General features: G+C 42.3%; 1 protein-coding gene across 1 annotated transcript in view; it reads right to left on the bottom strand.

The window, feature by feature from the left end:
• LAMA5 (laminin subunit alpha 5) overlaps nt 1-27,624 on the bottom strand; it is a 1,615,491-nt gene that overhangs the window by 34,720 nt on the left and 1,553,147 nt on the right. The gene's annotated exons all lie outside the window — the stretch shown is intronic.

The following is a 27,624-nucleotide window of genomic DNA, read 5'->3' as shown; positions in this document are numbered from 1 at the left end:
ATGATTGAGCTCACTTATTATGTGACTCAGGCAGTATGAGCCTAGCATTGAGCAGCATACTACCTTCTCCAAGGATGACATCATGTTACCAACAGAAAATAATTGATTTTAACAATTGGCTTAGCTTCTGGTGTCAATCCAGGGGGTACAATATCTGATGGCCTGGAAGGACATGGTTGACACACTACACTGATTTGCCAGAGATGGTCTGCACATATCCCCTCTAGGCTTTTGGATATTGGCAAAGACTTTTTCCACAGTGCCTTTTTTAGGCAATGCCAAACTAATAAACCTACCAATTTAACTGAATCTATGAAGGAATGTCTAAAGGTCGTACTGTTCAATACTAGAAGTCTTAACAAGAAACTCCACTTCCTGCAAACCATCCTCTTCCTGGATAGTGTAGACATCTGTGTAGTAACAGAGACATGATTTAAAGTCACTGAAAGTACCCCAGCAGTGCAAGGTTATAATGCCTTTCTAACCTTTAGACCAGCTACTGAACAGAAAAGAACTAAAGGTGGAGGAGTGTCAGTCTGTATTAAAACCAACCTCACATCCACAATAAAGTGTATGACCCACTGAAACTCATACATGTGCAACTCGCCATAAACAAGGTGTCGTACCACATCCTTGCAACCTATAGGTCCCCAACATGTCCCAGGAAACCCATACTACCTATCTCAATGTACTAGAATCCCTCACTGTTCAACCCAATATGATATTCATGGGGATCTCAGCTACCCTGCTATAGACTGGGAATCCTACACCACTTCTAATGCACAAGCCCAGTGATTTCTAAACTTTAATACCAACACCCTGGAATAGTTGGTCCATTCTCCTACCAGGGGTACAAACATCCTTGACCTTGTACTTATGAACATGGGGGGCAGCAATGTTCCTCATCCAATGTAATATCTTTGCTAGTCAGATCTGACCATAAAGCAGTATTAGTTGAAATAAAAATTAAATCCAGGGATCCAGTGAAATCAAAAACCTTCAGGAACTATTCCAAGGCTAACCTCTCTCTACTAAGCAACACACTGGCTAAATTCCAAGCACCTCCAAACTCAGTAAACACCATAGAATACACTGAGCTATGTACAAAATCTCTGTACAGTCATTGATAGCTGTATAGAGTGAGCTGTGTCCACTCATATTAAGAATAAGACAAACTCAAAAGACAAGCCACCCTGGTGGAATCACAATATTGGTCACTTATACAACAACAGAAAAAAAATCTTGGCCAAGCATACAAGGAACAAAGCCATACATACTAAACTGACAGCTAAGAGGATTAGTTAATACTTCAATGGCTAAATTTGAAAAAAAAAAATAGCTTCTCAGGCAAAGGACCATCACAAAGCTTTCTACAGCTATGTCTGTTACCTCAGAGGAAATACACAACAATCCTTAGAACTTATTGTAAATAGCATCACCCATACTGAACCAGAGACCAGTGCCAACCTTTTGTCTGACAGGTTCAGCTCAAAATTCTCTCCCCCAGTCCCCCCGATAGTTCAAAGGAAATACCACATAACACAATCCTCCCAACCATTATTAGAGAACAGCTTATCAATGCACTTTGAGGCCAAAAACACTGTATCAATGGACCCCGATAACATCCTGGGATATTTAATAAACAGCAAGAAACATGACCTCTCTGGTCCACTTGAATTACTTTTCAACTAGAGCCTGGTTTTGTGCCCAAGGAATGGAAGATTGCTGCAGTTATTCCCCTCCACAAAGGAGGTCCAAACACTGATCTAGGTAACTACAGGCCCATAAGTCTTATCAGCCTCATATGTAAGGCCATGGAATGAATCCTCATGGACATAATAAATGAGGACATAGGAAACCTGCAAACACTGGACCAATCACAGTTCAGCTCTGTTAAAGGAAGATCATGCCTATTAAATCTGGTGGACTTTTTTTGAGAGGGTCACCAAAGCACTGGATGAAGTTAAGACTGTACACACAGCTTACCTCGACCTGGCCAAGGCTCTTGACACAATACCCACTCAGACAAGCTCACTAATTTAGGTATAAATCATTTTATCATCTTCTGGATTGCCAACTGGCTCATTTATAGGACCCAGGAGGTCAAAATAGGTGAGGTCACCTCCACCAAGAAGCCAGTCATTACTGGAGTCCCCCAGGAATCAGTACCAGGCCTGCTCCTTTTTGACATCTATTTCTATGAAATGGAAGTAAATGCTGAAGGTTTGTGGCTGACTAAGTTTGCAGATGATTGCAAGTTGGGGGTTATCAACACCTCCCATGCAGACATTAGCATTATTCAAGAAGTTGTATTTCTGACTAACAAATGGTGCCAAAGCCATGGTCTTAAACTCAATGCTAAGAAATGCATAATTGTACCATTTGGGAAATCAACCATCCTGGCTAATTACCATGTTTTTTCAACCTAGTAGTCAGGGATCTGGGTACACATGAAGACAGTAGCCTTGCCTTCAACCACCATGTGGCGACAGTGGTGAGGAAGTCCTTTTATATTGTACAACTTATAAGTAAGGGCATGGTATCTAGGTCCAAAGAGGTCACTATTCCAATGTACTCTGCCCTTATCAGACCAATCATAGAATGCAGTGCTCCCTTTGATATGTACCTGACCAGGCATATGCATCAACTAGAGTAACCTCAAAGGTTACTTACAGAAAGAATACAAGGCTTAATAAACTTGCCTGAAAGCCCTTTCCCTCTACTCCATCTCCTATAGATTGCTGAGGGGTGATCTATGTCTTACAAGGCATCTGCAAGTCCCACACTTACAAATCTCCTACATCGTAAGTCAATTAATACCATAAATACAACATCTAGGAACCTGAATTTGGTCTGTGAGTTAAACAGAACATGCTGGACAGACAGACATGTGTCCCAGATACTGCCCTTCCATGTGAAACTGAGTTCATCTATTACCCAGTTTAAGCTCAACCTAGACAAGTGGATGAGGAACAGGAAATTTAAACCGGGCCTGGCAACCATGTCCCTTATGGACAGAGTTAGTTTATAAATGTCTGGCCCTCAATGTGCTATTTGGATACAGGACATCATTATTCTTTCAAGAAAACTTGGCTAGGTTTAGAAAGCCCCCCAGATGGCTAGCCTAGTAACAGTCTATGAATTTAAAAAATATTTTTCACTTTGCCATGTATGATTGATTTCCTGGAGGCAGACTTCAGGCTTCCTGGAGTACGTACAAAACATCACTAGAAAGGAATGCCAGAAGAGAATCCGGCTTCTAGCTTCCAAGCTGCAGGTTTCAGACTGTTCAACGTTAGGTGCACTGGGATACCCATAACCAGTGGGTCAACAAATGGTAAGGGGTATGAAAACTAAACAGTTCTTCTCTGCATAAGTATACCAGTTGAGTGAACCAGTGTTGTTTCGGGAAAAGGTCACTATTAGGATGATTGCTCTGTCTTCTCTTGCTTTGAAGAGAATTGAGGAGGGGAAATATTGGGAATATTTACAGCTTACACCCTGTTCCAATAAAGTGAATGGCATTCATTGTCCAGGTGTCCTTACATGGACTGTTCCAATAAACTGAATGACATTCATTGTCCAGGTGTCCTTACATGGATACCTGCATCAGAATTTCCTGAGCTGGTAATTCAGAGGAGAAGCAAATAGGTCAGTCCCATGGCTTCTCCATTAGAGTTGTTTTTTATTCAAAGATGGTTTAAGTAGACCTGCTAAGTGGCTGTTGAGCCGAAAAGAGGGAACTCATTATATACACTGTCTGCTAAGAAGCTGTGTTGTACATAACTCCCATTAGACTGTGTAAGGCCTACTGCTAGTGAAAGAAATATTAATTGGTGTATTTCATGTCTGCCTTTTTTCTTTCAGAGCAGCCTGAAAATGGGAGTCTCTGGCTCTAAAACTAAAGAGTGGTGGGATTACCACTGTGCCAGTAAGAAAGCTGTGGGTTATGGAGAATTCTGTCAGCCTTCCCTGGATGTGTGTGTGTGAGAGAGTTTGTAAATAAAACTTTGTGTGAAAGGCAGTTAGAGTGGTAAAGGGGCACTTGGACACATTTACTCACAGACAGGGTGATGAGACGGGCCTGGAAGTGTTTGGCCAAGGATGCAGTTCTGTAAGTTACATGTATGCAGTCCAGTCTGAGTGTGCAATGCATATTACCTTTACGCTGCTTGGGCAGGATCATGTCAATCAATTGACAATGATTCCACAGAATATAATAAGATCAATGGAAATTTGCCAAACCACTTTCATCAACAGTGGAGTTTTCACCTTTCTTTCTTGTTGTGCAACCTTGGAATTGGCATATTTTTTTTGGGGGGGGGGGGCAAAAAACGTCTTCCAAGGTTCACCACTGACATTAGTTTCAGTCAATTTCTTTCAATAATGGTACATGTGCTGGAAACATTGTTACTAGATTGGCATGCATCCCTTGGGGCCAGGTTGTATTTGACAAACAGCTGGTGCAACAAACTTGTGTGCACTTTCTTGCTATTACTTCATCCTTGCCTGGCAGTGGTAGGACTGAAGCCCTATCAGTGCCAACCATCTTGACACCAGTGTGTGACATCCTGCCATCAGGATGTCACATTGCTAACAGTGGTGTATTTGTACCATCACACTTGGGGATTGGGGGTGCTAATCCACCATCACATTCTGCACAATAATTCTGTTGGAAAAAAAGCGTAGTGTAGAATTAGGGTTCTAACTTACATGCGCTAATTTGAGGCTTTTTTATGTTTCAAACCACAAAAATAGACATGAAAAGTGCTCAAAGTACAAAAAAACACTTAAAAAAAACAAAGAAGTGAGCACTTATGAAGGTCAACCCGAATCCTTGAAGTATAAACAATTTTATTACACAATAATGCAACAATCCACATGAACGTCAAACGCTTAAGGTTTCACCGTATTTTCATCAACCACTCAAATTCCTCTGATGTATGCATACCCAGTCATTGTGCCTATTAATATACCCTATCCAATTACAAATTACCCAATTAAAAACAATTAATGTAAAAAATACACAAAAATCAAATATTCTGGCTCAAAATTAAAAATGAATAAATATCTACTTGTATTGAGATTTATATTAAGACCAATAAAAAAATGATATTTAGTCATTTCATTAACTTTCTTATAAACTACTCATATACTGTCATCTAGTGGCCAAAATGAAAAATTAAAGTTTGGCTGCCCTCAATTTTAAAATGGGTGCCAGGGAAACTGAATCATTCAGATCTGGATATTTAATATATGAAAACTGATGACAGCATATATCTGAAGCACAGGAACAAACGCATTAAGAGTAACAGCTTTGCAAACTGTAACACTAATGGGGTGGTCTGCATAGCACTATGTAATAAATGTCCATCTTTCTATATAAGAAAAACCGAAAGAAAATTAAGGGCTAGAATGTATGAGCAGGGCTATGACATTAAGACCAAAAACTGTATTAATGCTTTATTTAGACATACTATGGTTTGTCGAGAAGCTATTTTCTTGTTTTGGAAGTAGTCCCCCATGGACAAATGAGGGGATCCAGGGGAGACTAGATTAGAATACAGGGAGCTGTATTGGCAACTGGTTTTGGAAGCCATAAAATATCCAGGTCTGAAAGATTCAGTCTCCCCTGGTACCCCTTTTAAAATTGAGGGCAGCCAAACTTTAATTTGTCACTTTGGACACTAGATGGGAGTATAAGTGGTTTATAAGGAAGCTAATGAAATGTCTGAATAATTGAATGTACTTTTTTTTTTGTATTAGTATATTATGGATTTTAATACATACTGTTTTTTAAGTATTGGTCTTAATACAGATTTTAAATACATCTAGATATTTATTCATTTTTAATTTTGAGCAAAAATATTTGATTTTTTACATTAATTGTTTTTAATTGGGTGGTTTGTAATTGGGTAGGGTATAGTAATAGGCACAATGACTGGGTATGCATACATCTGAGGAAGTCGAGTTGTTGAAAATGTGGTGAAACAAGTGTTTGATGTTCATGTGGATTGTTACATTATTGTGTAATAAAATTGTTTGTACTTCAAGAGAACAGGTCATGAATGTTCACTTCTTTGGTTTTTAAGTGTTTTTTTGTACTTTGAGCACTTTTCATCTCTGTTTTTGTGGTGTGGAGTACTTTTATTGAGATGGAAGGACTCCTGAACATGAAAAGGATGACAAAACTAGAGGCGGAGAACTGGGAGAGATCAGGAAGATGATTGGCCAGCTTACACAGTTGGTAGACATGCTAACCCCAGTCTGCCAATCCATGATTACGCTGGCTTCCAACATTTCTCTGCCTGCAAACCAGGAAGCTAACACTAACAGACCTGAACAAATTTGTGAGGGGTTTAATTCCCAGAATGGAGGAGATGGAGTTGGTTCACAGAGGAATATTTTAAATGGAGCAACTTGTGATGGTTTTCCGAATATTCTACTGGAAAATACTGAACAATTTTATTCTGTAACCTTGGACAACAATGGAGATGTTGGCATTAATGCGAATGGCAGACAAGACTGTTTACAAGTTCCATCATGGAACCATTCTACTGACTTTAAAACCTTTGTAACGAAAAAGTTTGTTTTTAATGATTTTAAGCAAAATGATTTACACAGGGAGAATGATAGTTATGCTAAAAATTTAAGTTTGTTGACTTTTTACTTAAATACAAGATTCTTGATCTAGAAAATGCATACCTTAAAGAATGCATGAACTTGAACATTGTGCCTAAAGGTTTAAAGGTATGGAAATACCCAAATAAAGTTTGTGAAAGATCTGATTTCCACAAAGAGCTTGTTCAGATATTTGATAGGTGTGGAACAGATATTGTTAAAGCAATAATTAGAACGAAAAAGAAATGGATATTTTATTTAGATACCAGGAGCAGACTAACCAGCATACTTTAAATGATTTAATGTTTACTGTTGAAATTGAGAAAACCAAATAGTATGACAACTTACGTAAACTAGAAGGTAGGTGTAGTAGTATTTACAATAGAAAGATGCGAAAAAGTGATAGGAATTTAAAGGAGTACAGACAACAAACGTTACCCCAAACCTAAGATTTATTTCAGTAATTATAGTGAAGGTTAAAGAGACGTCAGGGATATTAGCAAACAGGATGTTCAAACGCATGATGATAATTATGATTTGAGAGGAGCTCCCTACAATTTAAATGACCCTTTAGAGTTCCCGTCTTTCTGAAGATCAGAGAGGCTAAGGAACAGAGAACCAGTTTATTACAACTACAACAGGGGCAACAAGAATTTCATGGAGAACCAGTGGAGGAGATAGACAATATTGGTTTACAGCATGACAAAATTTTAAAAGACAATGTTAAGTACATTTTTAAAGGATATCACATTTTCAATTATAGTAGTGTACCCATTAATGAAAATCATTTTATTTTGTTATTTTTTTAAAGGTTTTAAATTCATTCCCAGAACAAAGTCAGATTTGAATAAGGTCATAATAGACCTAAAATAATTTTTAAGAAAAAATAATTTTGAGTTTGTTTTCAATGGACAGGAAAGAACAGTTACATCCACATTGAGGAATTTTGAGGCTTTATGAGAGAATGAATTAAGAAAAGGGGTACAACAGAATAAAGTATTCCCTAATTTTAACTAGAGATGAGAGGTGCTTATTGAATGAACTAAGGCGTAATAAATTGCTCAGAGTGATGAAACCAGACAAAGGGGTGGCATGGTCTACATGAACACCATTACTTACAAAGCTAAAATGATGAATATGCTGGAGGACACTACCAAATATTCCAGAGTATCAATTAACGAAGTTAATATTGCCAGTAAAAAAAACTTTGTAATTCTTAATTATCTTTTATTAGAGGGAACAATAGACATTGAGACATATACGTTTTTATACAATGATAGGCGAAGAGAACCCTCTATATTTGGAGTTGATCCACCCCTAAGACCAATAGTGTTCTTCAGAGGGTTCAGTGACTGCCCCCTAGGACTTCTCTATGTTGGCAACTAATGTCCTTAAGGATTCTTGGGATTTACTAAAATGTGTTAATTCCAATTTATTTAATGACAAGATTATTTTTATTAATGTTGATGTGGTAGACCTTTTTGCTTCTATACCACACCACAAGGGTTTGGTGTGGTGTGGTTTGAGGATGCATTAGTTAAATATGGGAAACTTAACGACAATGAATTTAAAGCCTGTCTGACACTTATGGATGTGGTTTTAAGGAATAATTGTATTTACTACGAGGGGGAATTCTTCCAGCAATTGAATGGCATAGTAATGGGAGCGAGTTATGCCTCAACATTATTTCGTCATACTGGGAAGAAAATTTTATTTTTAATTCAGAATTTGTCAATTGTTGGATGTTGTATAAGCGTTACATGGATATTTGTATTTTTTGGATTGAGTCAGAGGAAAACATTTTTAGATTTTATTAAATATATTTCTAACACTACTTCTGTTTTAAGATTTACCTATGACATAAATTATCAGTATGTGAACTATTTGGACATTACTATTAGGAAAGACCATGATAGGTCTTTAGAAAAAGAAACTTATTCAGACTCTTTTTTTACACTACACGAGCACACACCCTTTTCACCAAAAGGAGGGGTTCAGTGAAAGGGCAATTTGTAAGGGGAAACTGTACGACTTTGGATGATACATATTTTTTGAATGAATGTAAACTAACAAGTATGTTCAAAGAAAGAGGTTACCCTGATGTCTTACTTGAAGGAATAAAACATGGAAGTTTCAGAAGGAAGAAAAAACAGATTTGCCCCATTATTAGGGAAAGGAAATGGGGATTCAATCAATGAGACTGGTCTGATCACCCAGAATAATTATGAAGGAGCTTTTACAACAGACTATAACGATGCTGCATTCATTATTAGGGACATTATACAAAGGGAATGGGATAGATTTTCTGTATCTCTGATTTGGATTTTATTTTTAACAAACCCCTCAAGTTCACCTACAGGAAGGGTGCCAATATTAAGAACTTGTTAGAAAATAATAAGAAGCCCAATATTAAAGGGGGTAAGGAAGGTACATACAAATGTGGTTGCTGCCCACAATGTCATTTTTTGAAAACTGGTGAGAGCATTTATCGGAAGGACAGGAACAAATGCATTAATAGTAATAGTTTCGCAAACTAACAATAATGAGGTGGGGTGGTCTACATAGCACTATGTAGTAAATGTCCATCTTTCTATATAGGAAAAGCCAAAAATAATTAAGGGCTAGAATGTATGAGCAGAGCTATGACATTAAGAATAAAAACTGTAATAATGCTTTATTTAGACATACTGTGGTTTGTCAAGAAGCTATTTTTTTATTTTTTGGTTTTGGAAGTAGTCCCCATGGACAAATGAGGGGGTCCATGGGAGACTAGATTAGAATACAGGAAGCTGTATTGACAGCTGGTTTTGGAAGTCGCAAAACATCCAGTTCTGAATGATTCGGTCTCCCTGGCACCCCTTTTAAAATTGGGGGCAGCCAAACTTTAACTTTTCATTTTGGTCACTAGATGGCAGCATATGAGTGGTTTATAAGAAAGTTACAGAAATGTCTGAATAATTGAATATCATTTTTTTGTATTTGTATATTATGGTTTTTAATATATACTGTTTTTTAAGTATTGGTCTTAATATAGTTAAGTACAACTAGATATTTATTCATTTTTAATTTTGAGCAAGAATATTTGACTTTTTGCATTTTTACATTGTTTTTAATTAGGTGGTTTGTAATTGGATAGGGTATATTAATAGGCACAGTGACTGGGTATGCATACATCTGAGGAAGTCGAGTGGTTGACGAAAATGCGGTGAAATGTTAAGTGTTTGGCGTTCATGTGGATTGTTGCATTATTGTGTAATAAAATTGTTTATACTTCAAGAGACAGGTCTTCATGAGTGCTCACTTATTTGTTTTTTTAAGTGCTCTTTTATGTTTGACTGAGCCACTGTGTTTCCTGTAGTCACAGGCAGGCATCTTTCATCTTGCATGGCTTCTACAGCTTTGGAAATCCCCTGCATGGGCTGGTCTCACTCACATGGTGAGGACGTGAGTCTAAAACCTGATATAAAGGAGAGAGCATCCCAAATGGTCTTCACTGCCGTTTTGTGTAAGAAGAAAAGTTATCCACAACAAATGGTACGGGGAATGATGTCCAGGTAGGATATCAGCTATGACCTTTTTGGACATCTACTGCACCCCAGCCTGCAGACAAACAATATATATATGTGATATAGTCTTAGAAAAAATAAACCACCCAGGGGCAGAAGTGTGACCAAGGATCTTATGCTAAAGTAAGTTACTATGTGGCTGCATTGTGAGGAGGGTAGGCATGTACACTGTTACAATGATGCCTGTATCTGAGTATGTTATCCTAAAGTAAGTTACTATGTGGCTGCATTGTGCTTCTCATAGGGAATGACTGCCACAGTGTTATTCCTGATATGATCCTGGGCTTAAGAGTGTTGAAGCTATCATACTCTACAGGACTGCAATGGCAAACCCTGCTACACATCTAGAGATAAGAACCAGCTCGTAGAGCTTGGAAAAGGCAGATGCTTCACAGATGCCCATGGGCAGACATATTCCTGAAAAAAATGTAGTAGCAGTCACTGGTTTTGTATGGTCATAACATGCCCCTGTCAGGTCATTCTATGATAATCACAGCAAAAGGCAGTGCTGTTTACTAACTATTTGGAGATAGAATAGTCGTGCAAAATCTTATCATAACCATAGATGTCCTTCTCTTCCATGTTGCAGTGTTCTTACTGTGGCATCCTCCACCTCAGGCGGCCAGAACGTCGGCTCCTATACAAAAGCTTACACCTGGTTTCTGTTGGTGCGTGGGATGTCACACACAGGGCCATAAACCAGGGACCTTAAATGTGACATTTGCATGTACAGACCTCAGAAGTGACTGCCCAGTTAGACAATAGCCTAGGTGATGCCAAATGTCCTCCAGACCAGTGAAATGCAACTGACTGGCCAGCATGGCCATAGTATAGGTAGAGGCTCTATGACACCTCACAGACAGGTTGAGAGTAATACAAGGGGTCAGGAGGGAGGGAAGGAATACTGCAACATGGAAGAGGAGGACATCTATAGTTATGGTAAGATTTTACACAACTATTCTAAGTCTTTCTCTTCTCATGTTGCAGTATTCATACTGTGGGAGAGTACCACAGCTTAGGAAGGAGGAAGGGTGGAGGTAGAGGTAGTGGATTCCAGAAAAGGATTGCTCTTGCGAAACCTGCTGTGGCTCTGGATATATTGTCCAATTTGTAATGTTTGGTAAATGTATGTATAGAGGACCAGGTGGCTGCCTCAAGAATAGAAGCTGTGTCTAGGCCCTTAAAGAAGGCCCTGGAGGAGGCAACTGTCATAGTAGAATGTGCCCTGACCTCCTGATGCAAGTCCTTTCCGTGGTAGGAGTAGCAGAAGCAGATAGTTTCCCTGATCCAACAGGAGATAGTTTGTTTGGAAACTGCTTTGCCCAGGGCTCTGGGATGAAAGGATACAAAAAGTGTATTTGATTTTCTAATGGTCTTAGTTTTGTCCAAGTAAAATCTTAATGGTCTGTGAACATCCAGGGAATGTAGTATTCTCTCACTGTCATTTTTAGGAGAGGGGAAGAAAGTGGGTAAGTGAATGGACCACTTTGGCCTTGAAGGAGGGGTTGGTGTGCAGGGTCTTTGTGGAAGATAGTGTAGGGAGGGCATGCCACTAGTGCCTGTAACTCTGATACTGAGGTAAGGGCTATCAGCAAGACTGTTTCCCATGTGCACATCTGCAGGGATGCAGAACCAGTTGGCTCAAATGGGCCCAGTGTAAGCTTTTCCAGGACATAACTGAGGTCTCAAGGCAGTGGGGTTTGCTTCCTCAGTGGTCTAATGTGTAACACCCCTTTCAAGAACAATTTAACATCTAACCAGGAGGGTCCAAGGGTAAGCAGGCAGACACAGCAGCAGGTGCACTTTCACTCACACACATAGGCTAAGACTAGAGGAACATCTGCTTGAAAGGGGTCCCTATGGCTTTGGTGACACCATTTGGAGAATCTTTCCCATTTTGAAATGTAGGATCTTCTTGTGTTAGGTTTCCTTCCCTCATGCAGGACAGAAAGCACATCCCCATTGTAGCGGTGTGTGAAGGGTACTAAAAGTTTATCAGCCAGAGTGTTTAGGTACAGCATCTCCAGGTGTGGATGGATGAGAGTTCCCTTCTGTTGTGTGAGGTGGTCCACCACGTGGGGTAACTTGTGGAGATTGCCCTTGGTGAGGGATAGTAGTAGGGGGCACCAATGCTGCCTTGCCCAGTAGGGAGTCACCAGCAAGATTTTTGGCAAGTCCCTCCTGATTTTCAGGAGGATCTTCTGAATGAGAGGAAAGGCATACAGAAGCTGTCCCTTCCATGGGATGGTGAAGGCATCCACTCTTCAAGCTAGTGAAGTGGTCCTCGGCACAACATTTTCTCAGTTTGTTCTGGGGGGAGGCAAATAAATCTATTTGTGGTGTGCCCCACCAGTGGATAATGTCTAGAAAAACTTCTCTGTGCAACATCCACTCATGATGTAGAGAGAATGATCTGCTGAGAGCATCCGCTTGGTGGTTGTCCTGGGATGGGATATAGACTCCCTGCGGCCAATACCCAAGTCTGCATTGCCAACCTGCAGAGGAGGTAAGACCTGGTCCTCCCCTGTTTGTTGATGTACCACATAACAGTGGTGTTGTCTGTGAAGATTTGCAGGGGGCCTGGCTGTAGCAGAGGGAGACAGGCGGGGTGCCTCCCACAGTACTTGCACCTTGAGGCCCTTCATGGTAGCCCCCCAGCCCAGATCTGAGGCATCTGTGTGCATGTGTTGAGATGGTGTGGAGGGTAACAGGGGTAAGCCTGGATTTGACTGTATCCATTGAATTCACTACTTTAGTTCTGTTTTTAGGCAGGGTAAGAAGGGTATTTGGAAGTCTAGAGGGTGGCTGTGTTGGGACCACACATTCTTTAGATACCATTGTAGCTTCCTCATGTGTATCCTGGCTAGTGGTAACATAGGCATTATGGCTGCCATAAGGCCCAGAAGTCACATGAACTGTCTGGCTGACAGTTGGTCAGCCTGGAGAAGGTCCTGGAAGTGGTTGATCAGGGAAGCCACTTTGTCCTGAGGAAGGAAGGCCTTCATCAGGTCTGTCCAAATCCTGCATCCCAGGAAAACTTTGTTCTGCTCTGGTGAAAGGGATGATTTGGCGAGGTCGAGTGTGAACCCCAACCCTTGTAGCAGAGACATGGAGAAATGCAGATGGTTTTTGAGGGTATTTTCCTTTTCTGCAAGAACAAGAACATCATCCAGATAGGGGTAGATTTGAATGCCCTTGGTCCTGCAGTAGGCTATTGTGGGAGCTAGGCATCTGGTGAAGACCCTTGGTGCAGTGGATTAACCAAAGGGCAAGGCAGTAAATTGAAAATGAGAACAGGGCCCAGCAAAACATAAGTACTTCCTGTGGTTTAGATGTATGGGGATGTGGAGGTAAGCCTCCTTCAGGTCCAAAGTGGCCATGAATGCTTTGGGTGGCAACAGTAGAAGTAGAGTTTGGAGAGATAGCATTCTGAAGGAAGGGACTTTTAGGAAGAGGTTTAGAAAAGATAAATCCAGGATTGGCCTCCATGTGGGCCATCCTAGTTTGGTACTAGGAATAGCCTAGAGTAGAAACATTTTCTTTCTTGGCCTTGTGGGACGGGTTCTATGGTTCCCTGAGTCAATAGGTCTCAGATAATGGGAGGAATTAGGTGAAGTTGGTTCTTGGGTGGGAAGGGGATGCTCTGTGGTGTGTGCCTTTCCTGCCAAGATAGGAAATATCCTTTTCCCACTATTGCCAGAACCCAGCGGTCTAGTGATTTCTTTCCAAGGGGCCAGACAGTGGGAGAGGTGGGATGAAAGGGGGAGGTGGGTGAAGCAGTCACGCATTGTTGGTATTGTTTCTATCCTGAAAGGACTACTTGTGGGCAGGCTGACATGAGGCAGCCCTAGAAGTAACTTCAGCGGCCAGTACTTTAGAAGCGGCTTCCCCGATGGGAGACGCTGAATAGACAGCTCTAATGGATGTCCCTCAGCCCCTATATTGGTGGTTGGAGGGGTGTCCGATGGAGGGTCAGAGGTAGTAGGCCGTGAAACCTTGGCCTTTTTTTCTCGGTAGTTCCATCTGGGCAGACAACTCCAGATCCATTTTTAGCACTAACTTTTTAAGTCTCTGATTTTCCAAATATAAATTGAGGGCAGCCGGATGGCTTCTAAGCATTTTAGGCATGAAAGAGTGGCAGATGGCACAGGAGGTATGATCGTGTTTCCAGCCTAAACAGAATATGCAATGATCATGGACATCCTTATGCAGAATTTGATGTCTGCACCTGCATTTACCTTTCTTAGCGGACATTGGCTAAGAACAACCAAGCAAACCAAGGTCAAGCAATTAATAAAAATAAGAATTTCCCAATGGGATACTTAGCATTAGGCACCTTGAAGGAGATGAGCTATGCGATCGATCTGACGGTCGACTGCGGCAGAACAGTTCTGAGGTCTGTGCATGCAGATGTCACATTTAAGGTCCCTGGGTTTATGGCCCTACGTGTGATGTCCCATGCACCAACAGCAGCCAGGTTTAAGCTTTTGTATAGGAGCCGATGTTCGAGCCACCTGAGGCAGAGGATCCCACAGTAAGAATACTGGAACCTGAGAATAGAAGGACATCATTTAGATCCTTGTTGGACTAGCTTACCTAGTCTGGAGGAGATGAATAACTGGTTAGAAGTTCTAATCTCCTTGGTTATGGCTAAATAATGGCCCAGCCACATCTACACATGCTGAAAAAGAAGATGCCTCTGTCTTCCACTCTGACTTTCCTGGAAGAAAACTGGCAACTTGGTAGTTTGGTTCAGGGTTGACTCAGAAACCACACTGGGCATGAAAGGTGGGTTGGTCCTGAAAAACATCCTACCCTGATGAAAAAATTATGTTGAGCTCTGTAGTCACAATGGCATGAAGTTTAGAGACCCTGCATCAGAGGTGATGACTACCAGGAAAAGGGTTTACTAAGCTAAAATGAATATGCTGGGAGCTATGGAATGCTGAAACCCTGCTATAAAACTCAGGAAATTCCTGTGATCCCTGCAGACTGTAATGTGTGGATATGCATCACTCTTGTCCTGGATAATATAAGGTCACCTGGCAACTGTAAAGGGAGCACAAACTGAAGGCCTAACCCTGAACTTTATTACTAATGGAAACCTGGTTAGCTTGGAGAGAGTGACAAATGGTTTCCACTGCCAGTTTTCCACCAACACCAGGAACACTTTATTAAAATCTGTTTTCTTGCTGCATTGGCAGAACCCTTCTTACTGCTGCTGAAGGAAGCATTTCATTTAGGATGGGCCCAGCTAAGGCCATCTGATCTGGCAGTATGGGTGACATTACCATGAGGGGGGAAAGGAAATTAATTAATTCACAAATTAATAGCTACATTTTGGAAAAATGTCTATGAAGACACTGTGGAACATAACAAAGATGCTAAATGGATAGAAGAAGTTAAAGAAAGAATAAGAAGTTTAAAGGTGCATGACATTAAATGAGATGACATAATAGCCAATGAGATTGAAATAAAGTTAAGAAAAGCCTCTAACTGGATAACCCCAGGCCCACATGCAGTACATAACATTTCGCTAAAAGTATTAACAACTTTGCACAAAGATTTAGCCATGAGTAAGAACTATTTATATGCGCATCTCAAACAGACACCAGCCTGGCTAACAACAGGAAAGACAATCCTCCTACTTAAGAGTGAACTGAAGCTGTGACTCCCATCAGCCAACAGCCACAGATCTAAGATCAGCTTGAATGACTTGCTTTTGAAGTGAGAAAGCATTTTTTTTTTTAAAGATGATGTGATGGGGGAGGTGAGCAGAAGAATGGGGTAGCCAAAGCTGAAAGGCACTCTCTTGACTGGGAGAGATCATTCCCCCTTCCACTGTCTGACTGCTTACCCCATTTGCTGATCTCCTCTCGGCCTTTGTCAAGGGCCTTTTTTTTAAAATTACACATCATAGTAGTGTTTCCGAAAAAGGGCCATTATTGGGTCAGAAAATTTCTGTTACACTTCGGTACTGGGGAATGGAAAAGTTTTCTACAGCTCATGTTCTTCTCTTCTTGAAACTTGTGTTTTTGACTGGTTGTTGACATATAATTGCCACCGTTTCTCACATATGAATAAATACTGTAGCAGTGATCTTTGTGACATACATTCTCTGTTCTACTTTGGTATCGTGGAAAGGAATTATTTTGCACTTTTCACTGCCTTACCTTTCTCCTCCTGTCTTCTAAATAGTTCCTGCAATGGGGAACTAAATAACAGACATTTGGCTAAAAGCATAGTGTGAAGCTAATGCTGCCCTTTAATAACTTTATCCAAGAGTTGTATTCTTATTGATGCACACTGTGCGTGCCTCCTGATCACTGCTCTGGGGAAGCAACCATAGGATAAGCATCAGTGATGTCATAGCTGTGCTTAGTTTTATGATTACTCACCTTTTGCATGGTCAGATTATTTAAGAAAGGTTTTGCATCAAAGCTAGAGCAAATATTTCTTTTGTGTCCCCCATATATTTTTGGATGTTTATAAGTACCAAAACACTTTTTCTCCACTCCTCAGGCATCCCCTGACTTTCCAAAATTTCATTAAACAATCTGGTTAAAAATTCCACTGCCATTTCTCCTAAGCACCTCTATTCTTCCACTGGTATGTCATCTGGGCCAACAGCCTTTCCATTCTTCATTCTCTTCATAGCTGTCCTTACTTCCTCCTTACTAATCTGTTACACTTCCTGATTCACTATCCCCACATCATCCAACCTTCTCTCTCTCTCTCTCATTCTCTTCATTCATCAGCCCTTCAAAGTACTCTTTCCATCTACTCAACACACTCTCCTCACTTGTCAGTATGTTTCCCTCACTATCCTTTATCACCCTTACCTGCTGCACATCTTTCCCAGCTGTGTCCCTCTGTCTAGCCAATTGGTACAGGTCCTTTTCTCCCTCTTTAGTGTCCAATCTCTCATACAACTCTCCATATGCCTTATCCTTAGCCTTTGCCACCTCCCTCTCTGCCATGCGCCTCATCTCCTTATACTCATGTCTACTTTCTTCATCTCTTTGACAATCCCACTTCTTCTTCACAAACCTCTTCCTCTGTATACTCTCCTGTACTTCCTCATTCCACCACCAGGTCTCCTTGTCCTCCTTCCTCTGTTCAGATGTCACACCAAGCGACTTTCTAGCAGTCTCCCTTACTAGCTCTGCTGTAGTTACCCAGCTATTCGGTAACTCTTCACTGCCTCCCAGTGCCTGTCTTAACTCTTCTCTGAACTCCACCTCACAATAACCCTTTTTTAACTTCCACCATTTAATCCTTGGCACTGCTTTTATACTCCTCCTCTTGGTCACCAATGTCATCCTACAGACCACCATTCTATGCTGCTTAACTCACTTTCCCCTGTCACCACTTTACACTCTCCAATCTCCTTCAGACTGGCCCTCCAACATAGGATATAATCCACCTGTGTGCATCTTCCTCCACTCTTGTACATCACCCTATGCTCATCCCTCTTCTTAAAATACGTATTCACCACAGCCATTTCCATCCTTTTCGCAAAATCCACAATCATCTGACCTTCTGCATTCCTCTCCTTAACACCATACCTACCCAAAACTTCCTCATCCCCTCTGTTTACTTCACCAACATGCCCACTGAAGTCCACTCACTAGTCTCTGACCCTTGGGTACACTCACCACCACTTCATCCAACTCACTCCAAAATTACTCTTTCTCATCCATCGCACACCCAACTTGTGGAGCATATGCACTAACAACATTTATCATTACACCATCAATTTCAAGATTCATAAACATCACTCTATCAGACACTCTCTTCATTTGTATTTCTTTTGATCTCAGTAAATGTAACCCAGCTTTTTAGTGGAAGAAGGCCGAGTGTATGATTCAGGAGCTGCATTCTTATAGGTGTCTTGAAAAACGCCTGGGTTGTAGAAGTATAGCTAAAGGCCTTGGCTCCTCCATGCTTAAGAGCCCTATGTTATGGGAATTTGAGAACTTTCTTGCTGTACCATTGGAAGTGGCATCTCTTAAGAATGAGGGCTTCTCCAAAGGAGACTTGGAGACCCCAAGGAAGAAATAACAGAAGCACAAGAGGCTCCTGGAGGCCAAAAGGCTAACAAAATAAATCCGTCAAATGTCTCAGATAAGGAGGGGACTTACTTTCTTTTAGCCAGTGGGATCTCACCCAAGGTAGAGGGACGATCCATAGTTGGGGGCTGACTCTCACCATACTGCCACACATTCTGTCACAAATTTTTTACAGTGAAAATTGGGGGAGCTGAGACGGATGTCAGTAAGACAGGTGCACATTGCTCGGACATAAGTCCTTATGTCAGTACTGATGAATGGCCTTGTGGTTTCTCCTGCACCTCTTTGCTAGAAGCAGAAATGGCTGGAGCCGCATTAAGACAGCTCAGTGAAATAGTGAGCATATCCGAAGTAGATAACCATTTCTGAAAATCTATACAAGTTAGTACCCAACAAATACTCTCTGTGTTGCTGTCATCAGTATTTGCTATAACAATGTTTGCCTGTTAGGCCTGGCTACAGGAAACAGAGTCCTACCTCCTCTGAAAAGACTGAGACAGGGGTGTAAGTGAAAACTGAAGACACCACACCTTGGGTCAAACAATGCTGTGATTCTGTAGGGCCTATACCCTCAGACTTCTGTGGGACTGAAGGAGTGGCCAAGTTGTCATGGTCCCCTTGTACATTGCTAAGATTTTAGCAACATTTTTTGTACTTAAGTTTGCTACTCGGTGGTTTTGTAGCTGAGGAAAGACAGATAGACAACAGCATAGCTCTGAAAGCCTTTGTGCTCCAGGCAAGCCTGGAGGTTTCAGGCATGATGGAGCAAAATCCTCTTGGTATACATCTTGCAGTTCTCACAGGAAAAAAAGAGTGGTCCAAATGGAGAGATGAAAGGTCAGCAAGCAAAGGAGAGTAGTAGTGCTGAAATTGAATTCATCCTCAAGTCTTGGTGAGTACCTTCATGAGGTGGACCCTGTTTTCACAAAATCTCACCAAGGCGACACTGAAATATAATATTTATATAGCATACATCATGGACAAAAGAGATAGCTGGGTGCACAAGACATAGGATAAAAAAGTGCCCAATCCTGGTAGGCGCACTCGTGCCAGGTGTGAAAAAAAATGACAGTGTAGAATCCCCAAAATACGGAAACATTCCTACAATGGGGCCAGAACAGACCCAGGGGGAGGATGCCCTCCCCTGTTGTAGAAGGAAGAAGCAGTCCACAAAAACTGATAGGTCAAAGAAGAGCCATAAAGACGATAGAGTGGACTATTGAGGATAAGAGAGAAATATGTATTGGTACTATTATGCAAAAAGCCCAAAATTTCCAGATACAAGAAATACAAAATGATTAAGAGAGAAATTAGAGAAAAGAAAAATACTTCCACAAGAAAAAAAACGTCAGAAGCTTCAAATGAAAATTATCTATTAATTCATTAATACAAATTTGTGAAAAACAGTATACAGATCAAGAAACTTTGATCTGTTTGGAAAAAGAAGTATCTGATGAAGTGTGAAAATATAAACAAACTAATGCTGTAAAGAACCCGCAAGTACGGCCAGTGCAACGGCCCAAAATCCTAAGTAACGCAAGTCAAAAAAGAGAGCCAGCACAATTTGGTGTGGAAAAGTATATATTATAACTCATGCATGGTGTATTAAAAAAATACACCAAACCAACAAATTCACTAAATACATCAGACCGGTTTCGGCAATGCTGCCTTCATCTGTGAAACAAATGACAAAAAATTCCCTCCAACAAAGCCTTATATACATATAAGAGTCAATTATCAATTAAACAATTGTTAAATTGAACAGGGTTTTAAAAATAATCATTCAGGCCAGGTGGAAAGAATCCACCGAGCTTGACTATCCATTTCTTTTCTTTTACATTTAGTATCTCATGCACTCCTGCCTTATCCTGTGTTTTGTGTAAGATGCAATCAATAACTGTAAATCTAAATGACCCAGTTTTATGTTTGCATGTATGGTTATACAATGCACTAGCTTGTTTGCAGTTCCTGATATCACTCATATGTTCACTTATCCACAATCTAAGTGGTCTAGAGGTTTTCCAACATAAAATGCTGGACAGGTACAACTTGCCAGATAAATCACCCAACTGGTGCTACAAGTAGCAAAAAAAGTAATATCAAACACAAATGGTGTATCCTGGCTAGTAAAACTGCCAGTTTTATAAACCTTAGAACAATTGCAACACTGTCCACATGGATTACAACCCATCAATTTGTCTCTCATCATAGTTCTCTGGATAGAAGACCTATCCTGATTTTGATACCTTTTGTAGTGGTTGAACAAAGAGCTCAATGACCGGCCTTTATGAAAGGAATAATTACACCTATCACCCACAACTTCCATGAGTGAATCTTCCCCTTGAAGTATATCCCAATGTCTAGAAATAACATTCATAAAGGAATGTGTTTTTACCATATGTAGTAACTAACCTAACCTGATTACTCCTAGCGGGTTGATCAACTTATGGAGAAGGCTCTTGACACTGCAGGCGATCCTGTGCCACCAGGTTTCCCATCCTTCTCTGGCCCGCAACTAATACAAGCCACCCCTAGTGAACACCAGGCACAAGGGCCTCAGGATACTCTTGCGCTGTCTTCCCCAGCATCTCCCTCTGAGGAAGTTCATCACAAGAGTTCATGTAAGAGGAAGCATGTGGACTCCCCAGAATATTCCCTAATGGAAGACACATATTTTGATGATGGGGAAGGGTCCCTTCTATCACCCTCTGAGATATCCTTGAAATCCTTAAACAGAGAGGTGATTGGCAGCCCTCTAACTCGACCTCTGAAGAGTCTGTGTTCCTGCAGGCCTTTCGTGCCCGGCCCTCTACCTCCTGGGTTACTCCACCTGCCGATGAACTTGTCCAGCTCATTGTGCAGCATGCATGGAAGGCTCCTGACACCGTTGAGGTCATTCCCCGGAGGCCAGATAAAATCTTGTCCCCTCCAGATACTGACCCCCACTGGTCCAACCAAAAAGGATCTGGCAGAAGAGAGCCAGACTGTCCATCCACCCAACAAGGAGTCCTGGGCACTGGACAGATTAGGGAAGCATACCTTTGCATCAGCAACCTTTGCGGTTAGGTCCCTGAATTATATGGCACATTTCACCAGGCTTCAAAGAGACTTAATTTCTGAGCTCTCTGAAACTTTGGCCGGAGCTGTCTAATCAGGTCCATGACAAAGTGGCCTCACAGTTAGCCAACCTTGAATCAGTGCCAAACTCCTCCATGCATCTGATTTCTCATGCATCAGAAGGAGCAGCTACAGCAGCGGGTGCAGGCATAGTCATGAGACGGCATGCCTGGATGCGCCTGTGTGACCTCGCGGAACCCTTCAAGGCTTCCTTTCTGAATGCTCCCATTGAAGCTTCTTCATTATTTGGACCCAAGGTGAAAGACACACTGGCTAGATGTGAACAGGATGGTAAGACCCTCGTTGCCATGGGCATCCATTACTCTTCCCCTCAATGGGCTTTCTCCAGAAACCAGAAGAGCGGGAAGATGTGGCACAAAAAGTCTCAAGGTTCTTTCCATGACATGAGCCAATTTCTACCCTAGAGACAGAGGGGGAAACTCATATGGAAGACACCCCTTTCGGGGCAGAGGAGGTCTGCGAAACCAGGGTTCCAGAGACTCTTTCTCTGGTCAATCCTACCAGCACTCCTGAAGAGCAGCCCAACTGCTTTCCTCTGGAAGTGGTTGGGGTCATTTCTCTTTGTACCCTTCTGCCTGGCTAACCATTACCACCAACTCTTGGGTACAAAAGATAATAACCAGAGGTCATCATATCCCCTTCAGTCTTTGTCCCGTCCCCCTAAGAAACCTTCCCGACATTCCACCCAGTCAAAGGGAAGAAGCAGCATCAGAGATCTCAAAGCTGCTAGAAAAAAGTCAACCAAGTAGTCCCCCCAGACCAGATAGGATCCGGATTCTACTCAAGACTATTTTTGGTGCCAAAAAAGACAGGGGACTGGAGACCAATTTTGGATCTCAGTGTATTAAACAAGTTTGTAAAGGTACAGAAATTCTGGATGGTCACAATTCAGTCTATCCTCCCACTCTTGGAAAAAGACGATTGGATGTGCTCTATAGATCTTCAAGATGCATACTACCACATAAAGGTTGGACAGACCATCAAGAAGATTCCTTTGCTTCCGTGCGGGAGCCGGTCATTACCATTTCCGAGTACTGCCCTTCAGATTCTCTACAGCCCCCAAAGTGTTCACAAAGTGCATGGCAGTCGTCACAGCTCACTTGCGACTACAGGGATTCCAGGTGTTTTCACACCTATTTGACTGGCTCATAGGTTCATACTAGGCTATCTGCCCTAGGGCATTTATAAGCCTAGCCAGAGTGTGTTTGGCTTTCGCCACCCCTTGGAATGAGTATACTGTGCCCATTTTAAGGTGTAGTTTACTGTACCTCTGTCTAACAGTGACAGAGAAGTGACCCCTGGGGTAAACCTACGATCTCCCATCCACTCGTCAAGATTTCTCTTGAAGAGAGTCAGTGAGGGGCTCTGCCTAACATGGACTGGGATTTTATTCCAGAGTGAAGGGAGCCTTTGGGTTATGAATCTGTCCCCCCAGCATGTCCTATTTATTTCTGTGCTGAGGTTCAAATCTCTCGCTCGCGTAGCTCTGGTGGATTTGGATTTTCTGAGGTGGAGCATGTGCATTAATTCCGGGTTGGACATGGCCTTGTACGTCAGGTGTAGATCGCCTCTGAGTAGGCGGTATGCTACTGAGTAGAGCTGGAGTTTCTTTAGCCGGGCAGCATATGGCATATGCTTGAGTCCCTTGATCCTCTTGGTGAGGTACTTTTGGGGTCTTTCCAGTTGCTGCAGTACTCAATTATGGGCCTGATGAGGGAAGAGTAAAGGGGCACAATGACCTCTCCCGATCTAGATGTGAATAAGGTGGGCAATATAGAAGGTCTTTCTAACCACTTTGGCAATGTGAGTGTCAAACAAGAGGTTACTGTCAACCTGGGACCCTTGGTCCCTAATTACTTCTTCCGTACTTAATGGATAACCACCTATGTGGTAATTTGTGGGCACTTTGTTTTTCCCAAAGGGTATGACTATACACTTTTTGGCGTTTAGTTTAAGGCCATGGCTCTGGCACCAGTTTTCCGTTTCTATGAGACCCTTTTGAAGGATGCTTGTGTCCGCTGGAGAATCAATTATGGTGCCCAGTTTGCAGTCATCTGTGAACTTGGTCAGCCACAATCCTCCCATGTTAGCCTGTACTTCAGAAAAATAAATACCGAACAAGAGAGGTCCCAGGACCGAGTCCTGTGGGACACCACTTGTGACTGGTTTAGAGTCTGACATGGCTCCAGCAGTTCTGACCTTGTGGGTTCTGTCATTGAGCTAGTTTGCAACCCATCTTATGACATAGGGGTTTATATTTAAGCTGGAGAGCTTGTCTATGATGCCCGAGTGGGGTATTGTATCGAAGGCTTTTGCAAGGTCAAGGTAGGCAATGTGAACTACCTTACCCTCGTCAATGGCCTTGGTGACTTTTTCAAAGAAGTCAACCAGGTTCAAGAGGCAGGATCTGCCCTTAACAAAGCCGAATTGCATAGGATCCAGTGTCTGTAGGTCCCCAATGTCTTTGTTAATGAGTTCCATAATGATCCTCTCCATAGCTTTGTAGAACAGGCTCGTCAAGCTTTAGCTTTGGAGAGGGTGGCTCTCACCTGGGCATCTGAGATGTCAGGGAGGCAACACTCTGCTGGGATAGATATTTGTCCCTTTGGGGGGGGGGGGGGAGAAAAATTTGCACTGAACCTGTCTGCTAGTATGTTGGCAATGTCTATGGGTTCAGTGCATTTTTTGTCATTTTGGACTAACTCTGAGTATATCTGGGAGTTTCCACTCAGGTTTCTAACATAACTAAAGAAAGCTTTGTGATTATCTTTAGTGTCTTGTGCAATTTTTCTCTCAAAGTTGGCCTTGGATGATTTTATGAGTGATCGTAGTTTTTTGCTAGTACTGATCAGAGATGCCTTCCCATTTATGGATTTTGCTCTATCATGTAGTAGCTTCCTCCTTCTGTTGTATAGCTTATTAATGGCTGGGGTCCACCAGACAGGATGCCTGGGAATGGGTCTTGGTTTTATTTGGGATTGCATGATCCATGCATTCCTGTAGGTGTCCATAGAATCTTAGGATTCAGCTTTATAAAGGATTCAGCAGAGTGGGCTGCAGTTTCCACTGGCCCGGGGGCCTTGAAGGATTCCACTTCAGTCTTAAGAAGTGTGAAGTCAGCTTTTGAGAAGTTCTTCACTGTGGTCTTCTGTGCTGGGTGTGGGGGCGGGATGTGGATTTCCAGGATGATTAATCTATGGTCGATCTTACCAGGGGTATACTTCAGGTATGGAGCATTGTGTCCCCATGTTTGTGATGATCAGGTCTAATATGTTTTCCCCTCTTGTGGGAGAGGTGACTAGTTGTTGCATAGCATTTGAGTTTATGAATTCTAGGAACCTTTGGGCTAGGGTATTGGGGCTTGAGTAATGCTCCCAGTCTATGTTTGGGTAGTTGAAGTCCCCCAATATGATGGTGTTTGGAGAGACCTTAATATTCTCCAGCGTCTTTAGGAAGGCCGAGTGGGGTTTCTGAGTTTGAGAGGGTGGTCTGCAGCATGCTACAAACTGGAGGGCTGTTTTGCCCACTGTTAGTTGCACATGGATGGTCTCCATTGCCACTAACCTGGAGTTGTGGGTATCCTTGATGAATATGGATACTCCCCCTCCTTTTGTGGTTTGGTCTAAGTTCTGGGGCTGAAAAGCATGATATGAGGTATAACCTGGTAGTGCTGGGGTGCTCTCTGGAGCCTTGAACCAGGTTTCTGTCACTGCACAGACATCAATGTTCTCCATACTGAGGAGGGCTTCGAGAGCATGCATCTTGAGGTTTAGACTTCTGGCGTTGAGCAGCATTACCCTTAGTTTCTTTTTACTTGTGTTTTTTAGGGAGGTGGGTTTGTCTTTTGAGCCTTGCCTAAAAAAGGCACTATGGGGGTGTCAAGAGCCTTTGCCAATGTCCGAAAGCCCAGGGGTGACAGGTGCATGTCATCCCAAGCAGACAGACATTGAATTTAGAATGATCTTAGAATGACACCAATACTTAAGCCATTTGTTAAAATTGATCATTTTGTCTTTGTACTGTGGCATCATTCTTGGTGAGGGTAAGATGCTGCTCAATGTCAGGCCTGGGCTACATAATCAGAGAGCTCCTCTATGTCTCGTCATTCACACCAGCATGGACAATGACCGAGTCATATTTGTACCTGCTTTGGAGTGACCTGAGTGCTTGTGTTAACAGGCAGCTTACTGTGACCTTTTCCTTGTTCAGCCTGGTGAGTGGGATGTCAGTGTGTCTGACTACAGAGTCACCTATTACAAGTGTGTCAGGTATGTTGTTTAGCCTTAAGGGCTGTGACTGTTTGGCACACTGACTTTGTGAATTATGTGTTGCATGTGTTTTGTTTTGAGGTAGTGGTTGCTTGGATGTCTGCTTTGGAGGTCTCTGTTGGAGGTCTCATTACCGCCTCCACCAGACATCTATTGGAAGCAGCCTTTGCATACTCTCTTCACACCACAGGAAGTCTAGGCATAACTATAAACTGGCAAAAATCCAACCTGACCCCATCTCAGTCCATAGAATTCATTGGGGTCCTGTTGAATACAAAAAAAACTGCAGAGCATCCATTCCAGAGCACAGAATCCTAAGGATAAAACAACTCATACCAATCCTTTCAAGAGAAAAATACACGGCACATTCTGTTCTCCAGCTGCTGGGTTCCATGGCAGCCTCCATCACTATTGTCCACCTTGCGAGGTTACACGAGGCTTCTACAATGGATACTACTCAACAAGTGGTATCCCTTTCAGTACCCTCTTTCATCCAAGATAAGGGTAACCCAGAGGTGTAAACAAGACTTCATTTGGTGGATGTCACAGAACCCATCACAATGGTCTTGCCCCTTTACCCCCCCAACAGCCCAAGGCTATAGTGACCACGGATTCCTCCCTGATGGGGTGGGGTGGGGGGGGGGCTATTTCAGGGAAAGACAGTCCAGGGCACGTGGGTCGAAATGGAGGCCCATCTGCATATAAATGTCCTAGAGCTGAGGGCGGTGCTTCTAGCATTGCAAGCATTCAGTCCCCTACTGCCGTCAGGGACTATTGAGATACAATCAGACAACATGGTGGTAGTCTTATACATCAACAAACAAGGCAGAACCAAATCTTATCCAGTTTGTCGGGAGGTCACGAAAATATGGCAATGGGCGATGGCTACCAACCACTTTCTCATCACAATGCACATTCCCAGGAGTTCCAAAGTGATAGCATACAGACTCAGCAGGTGCATTCTACAACCTCACGAGTGGTCCCTGAATCCTTTAGTAGCGGTGGAGATTTTCAACCACTGTGGTCTCCCTTGCTACGACCTCTTTGCATCCCCAATCAATTACAAATGCAGCAATTACTTCACCCTGATTCCCCCTCGGGGACAGTCACCCAGGGACGCTCTAGTCCACGACTGGCCCTCTGGTCTACTTTATGCTTTTTCCCCTCTTCCCCTCATTCCCCATTTCCTGAAAAAAGCTCACCGGTTGAAGAGCAAAGTAATCCTCATAGCGCCATATTGGCCTCACCAAATTTGGTTCCCCTTTCTATGGCCTCACCTGCTAGATCAACCAGGGATTCATGATCCAACTCTGGAATTGATCTCCCATCCGCAGAACCTGATTCACCCCAACCTCAACAGCCTGAAGCTCACAGCTTGGCTCTTCCACTCCCTGTGATTGCCAGGCAGAATGATCTTTCTTCTGCAGTACGTGACATTCTTACTGCATCTCATAAGTCTTCCACAAGAAATACATATCTCAGCAAGTGGAAAAGGTTTACTATTTGGCTGAAGGAAAAGCAGATCGATCCCTTTTCAACACCTGTGCCGGTGGTACTGGAATACCTGTCATGTTTATTTCAATCTGGACTTTCTGCTTCTACCATTCGGGTTCATTTGGCCGCAATATCTAATTTTCACAATGGTGTCCAAGAGTCTCCCCTTATGTCACACAAATTAAGCAAGACCTTTCTAAAAGGCGTAAATCATTTGAAACCCCCATTTAGAGAACCTACCCAGCCATGGGACCTGTCATTACTCCTGCAAGCCCTGACAACCCCATCTTTTGAACCAGCTTCTTCATGCGACCTCAAGTTTCTTTCATGGAAAACTTTGTTCTTGGTTGCCATTACGTCTGCCAGACGTATTTCTGAACTTCAAGCTCTGTGCATCAAACAGCCCTACTTGTCCTTTCATAAGGATAGAGTGTCATTGAGAACTAATCCTTCCTTTCTACCAAA

The sequence above is a fragment of the Protopterus annectens genome, chromosome 12.part0 (genome assembly GCF_019279795.1).
Source record: "Protopterus annectens isolate FY-2018-M chromosome 12.part0, PAN1.0, whole genome shotgun sequence".
NCBI lineage: Eukaryota > Metazoa > Chordata > Ceratodontiformes > Protopteridae > Protopterus > Protopterus annectens.
The sequence above is the reverse complement of the archived record's forward strand: the minus strand, read 5'-3'. Positions and strand labels throughout refer to the sequence as shown.